Source organism: Agelaius tricolor, unplaced genomic scaffold, assembly GCF_023055355.1.
Source record: "Agelaius tricolor isolate 1412-34295 unplaced genomic scaffold, bAgeTri1.0.p SCAF_9, whole genome shotgun sequence".
NCBI classification, from domain to species: Eukaryota; Metazoa; Chordata; class Aves; order Passeriformes; family Icteridae; genus Agelaius; species Agelaius tricolor.
The window spans coordinates 7,756,454-7,774,955 of record NW_027269269.1 but is presented as its reverse complement, the minus strand read 5'-3'; the positions used below and the strand labels follow the sequence as shown (position 1 = coordinate 7,774,955).

Here is an 18,502-nt window from a genome sequence, read left to right as displayed (position 1 = left end):
ATTTTGCCTGGGGTCTCTGTCCTTTTGGTACATATGCAACGTCTTCTGACTTACCACAAGAGTTCACTGAAATCACAACTAAATCTCTAGCAGGCAGAAATACAGCCTTTAAGTGCTGTAATTCCTCTCAGCTTATTTTAAAATGCTTCATTCCCCTGATGCCTGTTAAATGAGCCTCAAACCGTAATTAGGAAAAAGTCTAATAATTTTCCTTTATATGTAATTTCAGATTGCTTTCTTCTGAAGATCTTTAACTAATGTTAAAGCTTTGAAAGTCTTAATAGGATCAAAGACAAATTCATCAGGAAGAGTATTGAGGAAAGTGACTAATTTCTTATACCAGTATACATTCACCTCACATCAAGGTTTCATCAGCTCCAGAAGAATTAGATCTGAATTGTCACTGAAAGGATTGGTTTTAGTTAAAATGCATAATTTCTGTAAGGAACTGGAATTAAAGAGAACCCAGGAGACACTGTCCTGCTTACAGATAAGCAGAGGATTCAGAGATAAAGCTTCCCACAAAGAACAAATTTTCTTGTCCTGACAATGCAATCAGTTAGGGGAAAAAAACCCTTTAAGCCATAAACGTGATCAAAAAAGTATCATTTAACTTTAAAAATGGATTAAAGAATATGTTTAAATTGTTGATGGAATCAAAGTTTCAAATGGTTTGAGTAGAAAGCCTGTTGCTTTTAGGTTACACAGTACACAGAAGATGCTTGTTATTGGCAAAATTAAAATTTGCATTAAAATTATAGGTTTAGTATACACCAATGTAATAGAGCAATTGTCTAATTTATTGGGACCTAAGAGTAGCAGAACCCTACATTGGAATGCATCAAATGGGCAAATGCATGGAAATCACTCTGCCTGCTGGTGAAATGAAAATGTATGTGGAAAAATACCTCTATGACTTTATCACTGCAAGACCATTGTGGCCAAGTGTTGCAGCCCCAAACATTGGAAAGTGTCATTGGGATACAGCTGCCAAAGCACAACTGGTCAGTACACACAAGTCCTTGCAGCTTGTGCAAGGCCAGTGCTTGGCCTTGACTGACGTTGATGAGTGAAACTGGCAGAGCCCAGAGCTGTCCAGCTGCCTGCAACACTGCTGCTCTCAACCAGAAATTTAAAAAAATAGGTCTTCAATCACAGCCATAGAGTTGAATTTAGCCAGGAGACTTGTAAAAAGCTGTACTCACCTACTACCTTGTTTTAAGCCTGTTTTCAGTGTATACTGCCATGGGAAAATCTGGAGAAGGAGTCATGGCACATCACTTTCCACCTTCTCTCAAAATCTGTTTCCTGTACTGCTTAATAAGCATCGCTTACTTTTACTGTAACACATTTAATGTATGAAAGCACATTTAATGTATGGTAAAATCATGATACAAGACCCATTGAAAATCAGCTGGGATTTTTTTATTTTTTCTAATACTTCTCAGTTACCTGAAAGTCTTTTCCCCATGATCACTGGCTATTGATTTCAACAAGCAGTGGTAGTTTGTATGCTCAGTGTGTCCTGGTGTGGGGACATTTTGCTGCCTATTCAGAAATTTTAAAACTGTTTCATAGATTCTTCCTCTAAGCAGCTCTTCTTAACCTGATTCTTTTAAGCAAATGGAGAGTAACTGCAATCATCTAATCTAACCTCACATATACCTGCAGAAAAGACTTCCAAAGGTGAGCTCCCAACTCCTAGTCATTGAATTTAAAAATTGTAATGATTCTTGTGCTGCTTCAGAAATTGAGCATCTGGCTCTTAATAAGACGTTAGCGTAATAAATGTTATTTCCCACATAGTTTTGAGAAATAGGTATTCCAAAACAGCTTCACTTCACTTTTGTGTGAAAGTAGTTTATCTGGCAGATGCACAATGATAATTCACTAGAATTTTGTAATGCTTTCTACGTCACACCTTAGATTAAGAAACTTGAGGAACACAAAATTATTGTGCTGCTTACCACTTATCACTTACCACTAGTTAAACAAGGTATTTAAAAAAATTGATCTGTATGTCAAAATTATTTTTAGCTGTTAATAACTTATCAATTAGGTGATTAGTGGAGAGTCTAGGAAGGAAAAAAATTAATCAGACTATAATTTAAAGATTTTGTCAGCTATTGTAAAAAAAAAAATCATTGTCAGTTAAAAAAGGGGATTTTGACATCCACAGATAGCATCAAAGAGGAGTGTTTGGCTAGGAGGAAGTCAGGCAGATGCAGATAACCAAAAAACTGATCAAGTTAATGTGCACATGTACATATGTGCAGGTTTGAGTTTCAATATGGCCAAATATTGGAATATCTCTCATAGCAGCACACAGAAGATTTTCATGGGAAAGCAGTGACACTTGAAAAGACTTGAAATACTGGTGGATGATGTTCTGAAAGATGTGTGTCCACTCTGGTGGCACAGCCTAAACAGGTAATGTGATCCCTGCATGTGTTAATTCTGCTGTTGCTGGTGGCTGAGGGAATGACATTTCTCAGAAGCTGGTGAACTGGAGGACTCAGAGAAGTGCAACAAGGCTTATTAAAGGGTTGAAGAAAGCCTTCAAAGGAAAAACCTGAGGAGCTCAGTCCAACAAGAACACATTCTCTATGGGAAGAGACCCACAATAGTGGGCTTTCCACTCTAGCAGAAAATATGAATCTGAAAGTGTAAAAGGTGAAGATGGAAAAATGAGATTGGAGTACAAGGGTATTATGAGAGTGAACAATTGAGTGTTTTGATTGGAATATATATTCAGATGTTCATTCTCTGCAAATAATTGTAAATAATATACAAGACTTTAGACAGCTGTGTATTTGAGGGAGCTGGTAAGTATTCTTAAGTAGTTCCCAATAATTATTCACATTTTTCTCTTTAGTTTCTATTTACCAGTTGACTAAGCCTATAATTATCTGTATGCCTGTGAAACTAGCTCCTGGTATGCACCAGAGAATGTGTTATTGGTTTCCACAGAAGCATAGTAAAATCATGAAGGCTCACAATAATCATCATTAATTTTAGGCTTGAATCAGTTCTTCAGTACCTTTAAAAACCCCAAAAAACAAGAGAGGACTACTCTAGAATTTGCTCACTTGCAATGTTATATTTTAAAGAAGGAAAACAGTCAGTAACAATTAAGAGAAATTAAGAGAATTTGGCTGTTAATATTAAAAGAGAAAACAACTCCAGTATGTTTACATTTGCAGCTCCAATGTATTTTTAATTTTAAGTCTTAGTTTCTAGACTGGCTTGACAATTTATCTCCTTCTCTTTGTCTGCTTTAGCTTTCTTTGGCCGACATCAGACTACTTCATCTTCTCTTTTAATAGTTAGAAGACTACCTTCAAGGCCAGAAAAACCATTTACTTCCACTTTTTCCTGGATTCAGAAAAAAAGGTAAAAATGCATCGACATGCTGGTATGTTTCACCCTGATTAAATGGATTTAAACCTAGTGATTTTAACACTCCAAGAGAATCCTCCAATCAGATTTCAGAAATATCAGCCAAATTTTCATGCACACAGCAGCATTTATAGCCTTTATCAATGATTCTGAAGTCAATATACAGGCAAATAAGACTTTTTTTCTCTAAGATTTTACTGCTGTAGATATTATTGTACTGACATGTTAATTTTCTGCTGAATTAATGATCTTTATCTGCTCAATTTTTCTGTACATGAACATATTTTTTAATAAAAACTAGATGAGAAAATTAGTAAGATAGAACCAATATAATTTATTTTTACATTGTTATCTGTTTACATGTATTTGTCGACAGTATTCATTATTTTCCTCTGTTGTCAGCATTTTAGATAAATGAAAACTTTTGCAGGTATTATACATTTAATTGTTTTGCAGTATTTCTTGGTGAGATCATTACACATACTTTTGCTTGAAGTACATTCAGTGGAACTTTATGCCATTATTAAAACTTTGTGTTGATTTCTTAAATAATTTAGAAAAAAAATCAATTAATTTAATGTGAAGAGTTATTTTTTATAATGAGTTCTCACATTCTTAACCAGAACTGACAAAATTCTGAAATTAAATGTTAAAATGAAAAACTGAAAAATGCTGTTTTAAAAAGATCAAGATCAAAATGTGAGCTTTTCAAAACAATCTTTATTAAAAAGCCATTTCAAGAAATAGTGACATTTCAATGACCTCTACACTGCACTTTTTAGTGAACTAACTATTCATTTCATTATTCATCTTTGTTTCCAGAGCCTATCCAGATAGATTGCTCATTCCTCTTGCATGGAAAAGAAATGACTTACTCATTTTTCCTGGCTGATGTTGCAATACATCTTTCCCTAAAAAAGGTTGCAGGACTGACAGGAGCAAAAAAGGAAAAGATTAAGTGTCATGAAGCTATACATTAATGCTTGGGATACATGAGAAGAAAAATTAATGTTTCCCTCTTCCCTGTGGGTCTTAAAGTGGTTAGTGTTAAACAAGGTTGCTCATAACAGTAATAACTTTTTTTCCCCTGTTATAAATTATTTCTGTTTTGAAGAGGAACACACTTTGGCACAGAACCTTTCTGTTTCACAAGACATGGTCTTGCATAGAACATGTTTTCACTGGGTCAACTCACAGAAACCCCTCAAAATAGGATACTATCCTACAGAATTGCTATTCCTTTTTTTACCCTTCAACTTAAAAGTCCTTGGTGTTCCTTCCCACAGTTAACAATGATGTGGCTCTGTTCCTCAGAAAATATTGTGTTCCATGTATTTTCTATCCAGATATAGTCTGAAGACCTCAATGTCACTTGGATAACTGCAGTCCTTACAGAAAGTATTACTTTGTGGATACCAAGAATATGATCAAGTAAATGCACACAAATCTATTTGTGTCCCACAGACTAGTTTGAAGGAACTTTCTAGTGGTCCAACATACATGATAGAATGGTTGATTAATAGAAGGGAGATGGGAAACTGGTCATAGGAAAAGAACAGAGAAAATTTCACAGAGAAAAAGCATGATAAAAGTCAAAAATAACTACAGAGACAAAAATAGTAATAGTTATTTTCTCATACTCCTATTACTGTAATTAACATTAACTTCAAAATTAAAATTGATGGGGAAAATTTACTATTACATATATTATGATCATATCCACTATCAGAAAACCCAATGCAGAATATCTGCTGAAATACAGAGCAATGTGGAAGAGACAGGGGTTGACCTTGGCTGGCTGCTGAGTGCAGACCAACCTTCTCCATCACTCCTTTTCCTCAACAGGACAGGGGAGAAAATACAATCAAAAGTTCATGGGGACAACATAAATATAGGGAGATCACTCAGTAGTTACAATCACCAACAAAAGACTTGAATAAGGAAAGCTAATTAAATTTATTGCCAGTAAATTAGAGTAAAATAATGAGAAAAATAGAACAAAATTTAAAACCATTTTCCTCCTCACTCCCATCTTCCCAAGCTCAACTTCCTTTATTCCTGACTGTTCTACTTCTTACCATAAGCTGTGCAAGGAGATAGGGCATGGGGCTCATAGCCAGTCCATAACACTTTGCTGCTGCTTCCACCTCACACTCTTCCTCTGCTCCAGAATAGGATCCTTCCCACATGACACAGTCCTCCACAAATTTCTCCAGTGTGATTCCTTTCCACAGGCTGCAGTTCTTCACAAACTGCTTCAGCATGGGGACTTCCATGTAGTGCAGTCCCTCAGGAAAATCTTCTCCAGCATGGGTCCCCACCATGGGATCCCAGAAGCTGTCAGAAAATCTACTCCAGAATGCACTCCTCTCTGCTTGGGTCCACCTGTCCTGCTCCAGCCTGCTTCAGCATGAACTTCCCACAGGGTCACACTTTCTGCAGGGTACGTCCACCTGCTCCAGTGTGGAGTCCTCCAGAGACTGCAGGTGGATCTGTGCTCCCTCATGGGCTGCAGGGGCACAGCTGCCTCTCCATGGTCTGCACCATGGGCTGCAGGAAAATCTCTGCTCCAGTTCCAGCACCTCCTCCCCCTCCTTCTTCAGTGACATTGCTGTCTGCAGGGCTGTTTCTCTCACACATTCTCACTGCTCTCTCCTGTGGGTGCCATGGGACAGAGAGAGAGAAACGGCAAACATTTCTCATAGTGACTTGTGAGAACTTTCAGGGAGTCGTAAGGATGTGATCACTTGTTAAGTATGACCAATCTGCAGATGGTGTTTTTCTACTTTGTCTTTCTGTTCTTCTCAAGGATGGAGTATGAGAAAGGTGTTATTGTTAACTAGTCAACCAAACAGAATGCATCGTATCACTCCATAAAAACCACACGGTTCACTTGAATAAAGCTTTCTTTTGCTCTTTCCACAATACTGCCTCTCACCTGTTCCTGTGTCATTCTCGGCACAAGAGTGACACTTTCCCACCTGCTGTTGTGCAGTATTTTTTTTCCTTTCTTTAATCTATTACCCCAGTGTCACTCCCACCATTGCTGATGGGCTCAACCTTGGCCAGAGGAGGATCTGTCTTGGAGCCAGCTGGCATTGGTTCTGTTGGACACAGGAGCAGCTTCTCACAAAAGGTATCTCTACTGCTACCAGAATCCGTCCACACAAACCCAATACTACTATGCAGACAGTTACAGTTATATGTAATAGGTACATTTAAATATTCTAATTTTCTACTGAATCATATATTACAGTCCACAGCCCAGGATGTAGTATGTAATACAAGGTTGTCTAAAGCATTTCTCAAATGTTATTGAAGGTGAAGTTTAAAATTTCATCTACAGGGCAGAAAGACATTCGTTTCATATCTCACAATAAGATGTTAGTGGAAGATGAAATTCCCATAGGTCTGGGGTTGTGAGAAGGGTTAATACAGGAGCAGATCAAGCATGTGGGAAGAATCACAAGTAGAGTGAGTCGATGCCTGTATGATACTGTCTGATCATCTCGACCACACAGTTCATCAGGAGTTCTGAGGGCACGTGGATGTACAAAAAAAGCTTTCCATTAGCTAAGTCTTTATTAGCTGCTCTGAGGCCTTCATTTCATTACCAATAAACAAGGCATTTGTCTTCCAAAAATGCACTTCAACTGATCAAATACATATTCTGATTATGAATGAGTTGCATGCAGATATGTTTGAAGATAGATCTACAAGCATGCAGCTATAATAGCTTAGTGGCACTTGGGCAATATTGAATATAAATTATTATTTACATAATTACAGCATCCATGATTGTAGTCCCTCATTGCTGAAGAGAACTTTGGGGATTTTCTTAATAACACATATTCATTTTCTTTTGGCACTGAAATGCTGGGTATTCAAATAGCATGCTGTCAGTACTGTAGAAGCCATGCAGTTAATGCTGTGGGGGAAAAAATACATTTGGGTTGATGAAAACAAACTTTAACTGCCATTTTCTCCTTTGAGATGGAGGGAGACGTAATTTAAAAAGTCATCAAACTCTACCTGACAGAATCATATGATTGAAAAATCTTTGTTTACTCATTCTCCAAGTCTTCTAAAAAAATTAATGCTGAACATTCGACTAATTTAAAATTAACCAAGATTTTTCACGGTTTTGCTCTTGGTTTTTGTATTCCTTTGTTCTTTCTTCTTTAGCTCATGTTTTGCATTATAATATTATACCAATGTACTGAAACAATAGTAAACCAAAAAAAATAGTACTACTATTAGCATTCAACGTATCTTCAGTCTGGATCCCTTTGTACTCAGTTGAATTTTCTTCAAAGGATTTAAAAGCTGCAAGGAAAAGGTGTTCCTTGCCTTTCACAGAGATGGGATATATTATTACAAAGATTAAGATCCAGAGAGAAGGCTTTAGCTCAGCAAATGGGATGAGTGTAAAATGTAGGACCTTAAATCCTGGGTAGTAATTCTTAAAATATCTCTACTTTGGATGCAGCTTTGTGACAATGATGTCTGCACTCTGTCCAGCTTCTTGCTCAGGAGATAATGGTGCCTCCTCACTGTGTTCTTCTGGTTAGCAACGATTACAGTGGAAATACATAATAGAAACATTACAAATATTAGTGTGTGCAAAAAAACCCACTACTGAAAACAACTGAGAGCACGATCAAGAAGGTGTATCTGCCCTCTCTCAGGCCAGCAGCACATCTACTGGGCCATCTACTCGGCCATAGAAACTTCCTGCCAGTTCCTGTTTTTCAGATGCTGATTGTGTGCCCCTGTCCCCACAGCAGCACAGCTACCACAGGGTGAATGATGCCATCCCATATGGTGCTCCACAGCCTAGTGTCACTATGCTCTGTTGGTGTTAGGAATTAAACTTAAAATCAAAACATTCCTGTGTTGCTTTTCCTGTCAGAATTCAAAGATTATGTATTGACACTTGCACTATTAGAAATGCCCTAAAAACATGGGATCGTGGCCCAAACTGAGACATCTGAACTTCACCTTATGGGAGGATTCTTGACAAACAGCCTCTCCGCTGGTTTTGCCTTGGGAAGCATATTCAAGTTGAAGAAATGTAGACTTGTATACCTTTACTCATTGTTGCAAATGTATTATACTAGGAAGTCACTAGATTTTGCTAGATATTTTCCAAAAAACATGGGTTGCTGTGTAAAAATTGAACTTAAAATATTATGTTTAATCATAAAAAAGGTGATTATATTTTCCCCAAAGGCTATAAATCTATTCTTGTAGTAGACATTGTGAGAATGGACATTAACAAGGGATTCAGAAAAAGTATTTTTGCTAATAAGACCAGTCTCAGTATTTTCCCCCTCCCACACCAATTTTCAACTCTTTATTTATATTTTCCTTTTGAATTTTATTAGTGCTTTTAATATTTTTTCTTGATCTTTGAATAATAATTTTCTGTGGTTTGGTATATACACAGAGGAACAATATCTTGTTAGCATTATTTCTGTGATAGTTTGCGTAATAGTTTACAAAATAAATATATAAATAAAGATATGTAAAAATCAAAAGATGCTTCATCTTGTTGGTCCTGGAAAGATGGAATTTTTAGATGCTTGTATTTAGATTACTAGATAATGTTTCTATAAATTAAAAATTCCAGAGCGGGTGCTTTAATAAGCTTCACTTAACTTACACATACAAAAGAATTTGAATCTGTGAGAGATTGCAGAGGTTTTGCACTAAATGTTAATTTATTTTAATTTTTTGCTGATTTCAGTTGTTATTATTTTGTTAAATTTAGTTAAAAAGTTTTTCCTATTTCTTCCAGATCCAAGTCAATCAATCAACTTTCACAACAGAATGTAGTGATGAAGTTTGATGGGGGGTGTGTGGACAGAGGACATTGGATTTATCAAGATCTGTGAATCAATCCCTGTATTTGATCATGAAGTTCCTGTCTGACAAATTGTTGGAGAAAAGATAACACAAAATCCTGAATCCGTTTAAAATATTCTTTTATAATCATTATTTTAATCAATATCTTGATTATATTTCTTAAACAATCTTTCATCCTATTAATGGCAGTCAATCTCAAAGTTTAATAATTTTCTTAGTTTTACCCTTTTTTTAAGAGATTTTAAAATACCATTGCATATCAGATCTTGTTCTGCAAAAGCGATCCACAGCTAAGTGCTACTGGCCTGCTAAATAATTTCATCACTGCTCTTCTATAAGAACTAAAATTTATTATATGTCTTGCTTTAATAGACAAATGAGAGGAAGAAAATTATAAATTGACACTTGCATGCCATTTAAATGCATATGTAACTCAATACATCAATCTTGAACATTTTGCCTATTACTATCATGGAAAATGCTAGAAAATCTGAAGGGGGAAGGAAGAGCAGAAACTCTTACACAGGCCAAATAAGTGTGTATTTCAGAAAGGCAGCAGTTTGACCTAATTGTACTGTATATTGATAAAAAGCAAGAATAAAGAACTGTTTTCTCATTAATTTGTGTTTTTAAACCTCAAAACACTTGAAGAGCTATTGGCAAAAAATTTGTGACTCTTTAACAAGAGCCAGAATCACCATCAGGAGGCATGAGGAGATGACAGGTTAATGTCATGTACATTACCATATGCTTGAGTGAAGTTCTGTAGAGCTTTGTCTTCTTAGAGTCTTATGTTCAAATAATTTACGTGGATGAACTTATGCCTGCTCACGTTTGTGTAGCTGACTGACTAATAACTGCTGCTTATATTAGCTGATAGCAAAATGGGGAAATCAGGGCCTAATTTCAATTAAAAGACAGAGAATGTTCTTTGAGAGAATGCATTTTAGTCTCTTTTAAATATGCATTATGCCTTCTGTCTCATTTATAGCTGAATGGTCATTTTATTACCAGACAGTTTTAGCACTGTATCACTGATATTTAAATAAGGAATTCAAGTCTCTGAGACTGCTGTTTCTTAGAGGGAATTTTTTATTTTACTCCTTAATAACAAGTTTATAACTTTATTTCTTAAATCTAGGTAATTCACCTTATAAAGACTGGTACTGGTTGAAGGCACTAGAAAGCAGTAATTCAAATGCCACAGTGTTATTTCAAATCACCAAGACCTTTAGTTGTCAATTCTTCACAGAATGTGCAACTGCAGTACTGCACAAAGCAGAGATCAAACTCCTCTTTTTATTGAATTCAATGCTGAAAAGCCAGCTGATCTCAGCAGCAGGAGGTTAGGTATCATCTTTTCCCAGATGGAGGAAGCTGCATAGCTGGAAAGTCAATCTCACACTCTCACATTTAAGAATTTTCTAATTACTTTAGTATTGCAATCAAACAAATTTTGTATGTTCAGATCTGTCTATTAGCATGTATACAATTATTCCTTTAAACTAGTATAGCACTATTTAATTTCTGCTTCTGGCTTCATGATTTACTACTTTGATGTAGCTGAAAGCTGTACTTATTGCAGTACTGTGAAAACTGAAAAGCATGCCTTTTCACATTGTGCTGTCTCATTTCAGGTTTGTCTCATAAGTCAAACTGATACCTCTGCAAACAGGGGAGTGTTGCAACAGGAGAGCATCAGTGCTCTTACCAAAAGCAAATTTTTGTTCTGAGGGGTAAAAGGTAGGTACTGTAGTTATTCAAAAGGAAATACCTAATTTTGCTATACTTTTATTTAGTTGTACCTAAAGGATCAAAATTTTACTGTATAGGATTCTAGAAAATGAGACCATCAATGTCAATTGTACTAATCAAAGATATTAAACATGACAGCTAAACACAATTAAAATTCTTTGTTTCCAAACAAACTTGATTTCCAAGGTACTGAAGATTAAAATACCTGCAATTAACTGAAGATTCTCATCAAAACCTGGTTTTATGAGTCCAGGATGTAAACTTTGAGCCACTAAATTATTTGCAGTTCACCTTATTAGAGTATGAATGCCACCAGTTATTCACACACACTGTAAACTACTATATCCCTTCTTTAATCTATAAAGATCTTGGAACTCTGAGACATGTACTTCTTTTTTAAATTTCTTCTAGTTTTGTGGGCACGTGTTTGTATTTCATCTGTATTAGTGTGTGTTAAATGATATCTTTCACTTCCTGTCTTAAGCACTGTTGGAGTCAGTCCTGGGGGATATGAGTCAGGTGAAGAATAAAGCAAGGACCCTGAATTTTAGGAAAGCAGAACTCCAGTTCTTTGTAAAGTTGTTCAAGAGGACCCCCTGGGAAGCTGCCCTCAGGGACAAGGGAGCAGAACAGAGTGGGAGATCTTTAAGGACATCGTCCAGACTGGCTAAGAGCTTGTGATCTCTAGATCTCCTGATTGCTAGTAAATCAGGAAAGGAAGATGAGACTGGCACGATGAGGCAGTTTGAGCACCCTTCTGGTCAAACTAAAGGGAGACAAAGAAATGCACAGGCAGAGGAAACAGGGTCAAGTGTCATAGGAAGAGTATAGGGACACAGTAGTTGTGTAGGAATGGGAGCAGGAAGGTTTAGGTGGGACTGGAAGTGGCCTTGGCAAGGCACTCAGGGAATAATATGAATGGCTTCTATACATACATCAGGCAAGATTTGCCTCGTGGAGCCATGTTGCCTTGAATTGCGTGCCTATCCTCCGTGTGCCTTAGCACATCTTCTAGGAGAAACTGCTCCATGATGTTTCCATGCACAAGGCAGGTAGCTCACAGGGTCCTCCTTCCTATCCTTTTAAAAAATGGATGCAGTGTGGCCTATTTTCCAGTCACTGCTGATTTCACTTGACTGCTGGGACTTTTCACTCATTCATCAATGACATAGACAGTATAAGTGCACACTCTGCAAATTTGCAGATGACACCAAGCTGGGTGATGTGGTTGACACGGCCAAAGGATGGGATGCCATTCAGAGGGACTTGGATAGCTCAAAATGTGGGCTCATGAGGATCTCATGATGTTCCACAAGGCCAAGTGCAAGGTCTTGCATGTAGGTTGGGGTAATCGCTGGTATTCATACAAAACGGGAGAGAGAAGAAGGGATTGAGAGCAGCCCTGACAAGGAGAGCCTGAGGTTCTGGACATGAACTGGGGATGTGCACTGGCACCAAGAAAGCCAGCTGTACCCTGGACTGCACCAAAAGAAGAGTGGCCAGCTGGTCAAGGGAGCAGACTTCCTGGAGCAAGTCCTGAGAAGGTCCACAAAGATGACCAGAACACTGGGACACCTCTCCCAAGGCAAAAGGCTGGAAGAGCTGAGGCTGTTCAGCCTGGAGAAGGCCATTTTTGGGGAAGCCCTTCCAGCAACCTTTCACTACCTAAATGGGTCTACAAGATAGATGAGGACAGGATTTTTTAGGAGAGCCTGGTGTGACAGGGCACAGTGTAATGGCTTCAAACCAAAAGAGAGAGGATAGATTCAGACTAGATATAGAAAGGTATTTTTTACAAGGAAGTTGGTGAGACACTGGAAAATGTTACCCTGAGAAGTAATGGATACTCTATCCCTGAAAATATTCAAAGTCTAATTGGATGGAGCTTTCTGAGCAACGTGATCCAGCTGATGGTGGGGGGTTGGACTAGATGATTTTTAAAGATCCCTTCCAACCCAAACTATTCTATGATTTACTTGAAAACTTTGAAGTACTGCTGGGTTTTATTAATCTTAGACACATTATATATTTTAAAACTTGCTGCCCTCAGATATGACAGTGTTTCAATACCCTATAAAATCTTTTGAAAAAGGACTTTGTTGTAGTTCAAAGCATGTTATCTATTAAGTATAAATGTAGTGAACTGAAAAGAAAGAACAAATATTTTCAATTAATTTTAATATCATTATGTAGAAGGGCTTAAAAAATCCCATCCTACTGAAAAACTGGGTTTAAATTAAATTACTTCTGCATTTTTCCACAAGCATTACCATTCCTGTCTTGAAATGTCATTATCATTGATGCCAAGTTATTACAGTTCAGGAGTTATGTTTCTACAGATATCACTCCATTCAGTTATAATGTTACGAGGATGCTTGGTACTCTCATAACTCACATCAACATTAGGAAGGTTCAATTAGCTCTATAGAAATCTATTCTTGAAGTATATTTGGCGAGCAAATAATCTGAAGTTTGGATCTTTGGTTGAGTTGCATTTTGATTTTCCATAAATAATGCAGATTTGAATTCAGCTGTGATCAGCACCCAGTGTCTTGCAAGTTTTTATTTTAGATGGCTTACCATGTCAACTAAATGAAAATATAAGCAAGGAAACATGGCCCTTTCTCATGCCACTTTCTCTGTAAAATACCTTTTAGCTGAATATTCACACCAATAACTTAAACCTTCATTGTCTTCCATAAGCTCTTTTCCAAAAATGAAAAAAGGGGTAAGAAATAAACAGAATGATCAGAATGATTACTATGAATATCCAACAAAACTGTTGATTCCTTTAAACACATTTTCAGAGTTATTTGAATGTGTCATACCTGCTATTTGAACACATCAATCCACTGCACAAAGATTGGTCTAAGGGCACTTCAAATACTTACTTCCCTGTAATATCAGAGGAAACACTTGAGGAATACTATTGGAAACCATCTGGCAGCAAATAACTAGGAAAAATTAAAAAGCCTATTTTTGGTCCCGAGTCCACTTTTAATGTCTGCTCTCTGTTCATGTTGTTCACCCAGCTGCCAAGTGGAACAAAATGTACTGCTGCTATTCTGGGTTTCCAAACAGCATGTTTAGGAGGACAGAAAACATAATTCAAGATTCTGCAGCTGAAGGTTTTTGAAAATTTTAAGGCACATAACACTTTAACCTTGTAATAATCTCTCACAGTTTGGTAAAAAAAAAAAAAATATTGTTGGGCAAGCCAAAATATTCCTGTTTCTGAACAGAGTTCTGAACAGTTTAAAGTAATTTCAAGGTTGAAAATGAAAGGTTTAATCAGGAAGTTCAAAAGAAAAGACCTAGATAACCCATTAGAGCTTTAGAGAGGATTTAAAGGAGCAATGAGGTTTGTTACAGAACTGGCATCAGTTATTTTACAAGACATCAAACTTAAAGTCTAAGAAAATTTAGGGAAAGTGTGTTTTAGGGAAAGAGGTATCTCAGAAGAAACCAGTGTACACTGTTTTGAAATACTGCAAGTTTAGAAATACATAGTCATCTTTCAGATAATGAGCTCTTATGAGGTGTATTTTGAGCTATACATCTTTGCAAGACTCAAACTTCTCTTGTTCACCATACAGCTCTTGTACTAGTCATCCCAAGAAATACCAAAAATCACTAAAACTCAGCCCTTCTATCTGCACTGCAAAGTTCTCAATGAAGAGAAACTAATGAATGTGGATCTTGTTGAACGTTTCTGAGTTCTAACTGAATTATATTAGAATTATATTTATGTAAGTAAACAGAATGGGCTGGGACCATTCTGAAGGCAAGTAGCACGAGACAGAGGCTTTCATGATTAAAGTCTCTCCTGTCCTCTGACTAAGTTGGCTTTGTACCTACTGCCCATCAGGAGTGGACCTTGGCTAGTGCTCTCTAAAGCGGCTCCTTGGTTTTGTCTGTGTAGGGTGAGGTGGCCCAAACTGCACTAACATGTCAGAACAACAGTATCACTGTAGATAAACACAGTGCTTGGTCTGGTTTAGTTTTCAAAGTACAGGCTGTGAGTTCCCCTGACTTCAAGACAATGGGAGAGCTCACAAAAGGGAAAAGACCAACCATACAACAGCTGGCAAGAAGCCTGCCCAGATCTCTAGCACTTATCTGAACAGATTAAGCTGCTTTCAGATGCAAGTGCTATTTCAGTACAAGTCAAGTAAAAAGGCTAGGGAACATTCTCATGTACTGGAACTTGATCATTCACTCAGTAAATGAAAAATAATGTCTTATTTTTATGGATACAAGCTAGGCACCCCACTTGGACATTGCAGTTATCAATCCCCAGCTGTCTTTCTTTAGCACCACAGGCACAGTCAAGATGGGTACAAATGCACAGCTTATTTCCCAATCTAATCAGGACTCCCAGACCTGAACTACATAGAGTTCCCTGCAGTGTGTGTGCACCTGTGGTGTTGAAAAGCTGTTACCTCAATAAATCACCAGTAAATTAGCAATGGTTCTGATTATGTTTTTTATTCATTTCAGTTTAATATAATAAAGGCATTATACAAGGCTTTAGGTGGTCTAATATTTAATTATCCACTAAATATGACTAAATTACACCTCATCATCATTTAAATCAGTTCCCAAATCAGGAAAACACCTATTGTCTCTGTTTATCTCCTAACCACATTCAGTTTTCTCCAGAGTAAAAATGAGGCTGTTCCAGAAGGAAATCTGAAGAAATCTGAGCACACAGGGAATGCTGCAGACAATGTTCAGATGGGTGGATACTTTTCCTTTGTAAAGAGTGGAAAACAGGAGAACATTGCTACCACACACATCATTGGCAGTGAGAAAGTGATAATCTCTCAAGTGACTTGGTTCCAAGCCATGTAAGGTTTTATAGGCTATAGATAGTACCTTAAATTTCAGCAGGTCATCTAATGCATCAGATTTCCACAGATATCCTGCTGTGTGAGAGTATCCAAATCCTGAATTTAAATGTCTCTCATGCAAAGGATATTGTACAATCCTGTTATGAAATCACCAAACTAGGGCTAACGGAAAATTGACTTGCTTGTGAAACCAAAATTCAGGAGAAAAAAACTATACAAAAGAAAAGAACTTAATGGCAATTAAACTTTTGAGGGATACAGGATATTTTAATGAAATCTCAAGTTTAAATGTGGTTGGGTTCTCTAGCACTTGATTTTGTCCTCTAGAAAATTTTAGTCTCAAAATGGAAGCATCAGAATATGATAGTACTTTAGTACTTTTGCTTACAGATTAAATTACTTAGTGTATTACATAGTGTGTAAATTTGATATTTTGGTTGTCTGATATTGGTTATAACTGATGCTGTCATTAGATCTCTAACGAGAATGGGATTATTCCCATTAATGTACAGTAAATAGAAAAAATTTACAAAAGGGAAAATTTCTAGAAAATATTGGGACAAATTTTCTCAGAAGGAAAGTAGCCAAATACTGGAGTACCTTGCCCAGAGAAACTATGAATTTTCTTATAGAACATTCCCCTGAGGAACTTTGTCTCATATGGCCTAACTCTGAGAAAAGAAAGAGATCAAGTGGCCTCTAGAGGTTCATTCCTACTTAAAGTAGTCTATGATTCCATAATTTAATTTTTTAAGGTTTTGCTATTATTTTTATGTGATACGCTTTATTATTTATATGACATCTGCAGAAATTAAATATAGGTGGAAAATCACAATAAATCAGTAGAGGAAGACCAGCTATAGATACATAATTGTGACTTTTAAAACTTTCTAAAGACTTTATTTTGGACTTACACCTAGCTGTGGGACTGTGTTAGACTGACTGGATCATTTGGCAAAGTGGAATCATCAATTATATGAAAGGACATGAATATAAAATAACAAATTTAACTCCCATAGGTTAATGAGGGTAGTGCTCTGGGATTCAGTTTTTCTGGAAAGGACCCATGATAACTACACATGTGGTAAATAATTAGGTAATAATGAATTGACAGGAAAATGATACTCAGACATATAAACAATGAATTACTGAATGTAAGCAGAGCTGCAGAAATGTAATTACTAATGAGATATTAATGCAATATGGAAGACATTTTTCAAGTAGGACTTGGACAAATAGTAGAGAACTTCAAACGTTATTAAAAGCATGAGTAACCTAAAATTTTCAATCATTTTTGAGGGAAAGCTGAAAAAAAATTATTCATTTTCCTCCAAAAAATATTTTAATCAGTTTTGCATCTAAAAATGGTTCTGCCTTACAGAACAACATGGTGGAGTGTTTTATACTATGATCTATCGTACTGCAATTGTCTGCTTTTATATAATTTAAAGGTACAGAAATTCCAGTCCTTATACATTTCTCTGCAAAGGAACAAGGGCTGATTTTATACATTAAAATCTACCAAATAGCAGTAAGGACTTTTTCATTTATATGACTCATTGTCTTCTACTTGGTCAAGTTTTATATAAGTGTTCTGTGCTTAGGCAAAATTCTTTACATTCTAAAATATGTGATCCATTTGAGCAAAACAGAACATAGTAAATGTTTCTGTAAGAGAAGACAATAATTTTAGTGTAACAATACCTTTTTTTCTCTGTTTATAGAGACTGCTAAAATGGTTTGTCCTTTTTCAGACACTGTACTGCAGAATCTTTGAATTAGTCATCTTTTAATGGGGGCAGCACCCATAAGAACAGCAATCAGGAGCAGCAAGTTTCTGTAAACACCTTCAGCACTTAGCTCACATCTGATTTTAGCTTCCCTGTAGGATGGCAGAGCTGCAATGGTTTCATTAGTCAGGACATTGAAATTAGAGCCCATATTTACTTTATTATCTCTGTTTTCTCCACCTCCAGTCAGCATGTCATAAGTACTTCATAAGCCCTCCTGGCTTGTGCCAATCCTTGAGATGCACATGACTGTCTCTATTACCATCCATAAATCCACTATCTGCCTAAACTTGAATTCATTAAACTCACACTTGTAGCTAACCTGTGAGCCTTGCACTGATCTTATTGATATTTAAACAGCACTGTGTGCCTTCACTTTTTCCCCTAGTGCTAGTAAAAAGTTTTGATTTCAAGCACTATGGCAGGTAAAGTGAAAACAGTCATTCTAGAGAATCTAAAAGTACTAGAAAATATTCCATTCCCTAATAGATTTCAATGCAATGTTTTTCTTAAGTTTCAGCAAATCACTGGAAATTCTCAGTAGTGTGTAAATATATTTTAATCTCAATTATTGTTATAAGAATAAGTATATTTACTCAAATCATTGTACAGGTGTTCTTAAATACCCTTTTAAGGCAAAAGATCTTAGTCTCAGAGCATTTGCTTTTTTGATTGACAATCAGTACAAGTCCCCCATAGCTGATTTCACATAAAATAAAAGAGCAAAAACTCTTTCCCTGTACTCCCTCTTCCCCACTTCAACTTCCCTTTATTTACACCCTCAGGAGGTGATGGGCAGCTCAGGAGTCTGAGTGCACGCAGTGGTTTTGGCTGCTC

General features: G+C 36.6%; 1 long non-coding RNA gene across 2 annotated transcripts in view; it reads left to right on the top strand.

Moving 5' to 3' along the window:
* Nucleotides 1–18,502, top strand: part of LOC139593343 (uncharacterized) — a 242,573-nt gene that overhangs the window by 218,269 nt on the left and 5,802 nt on the right. Inside the window, exons 3-5 of one of the 2 annotated variants that reach the window (XR_011680263.1) lie at nt 3,282–3,393; nt 6,429–6,535; nt 9,200–11,010. This is a non-coding gene — a long non-coding RNA (uncharacterized lncRNA). The remainder of the gene's footprint in view (nt 1–3,281; nt 3,394–6,428; nt 6,536–9,199; nt 11,011–18,502) is intronic. The other variant, XR_011680262.1, reaches the window with a different exon arrangement.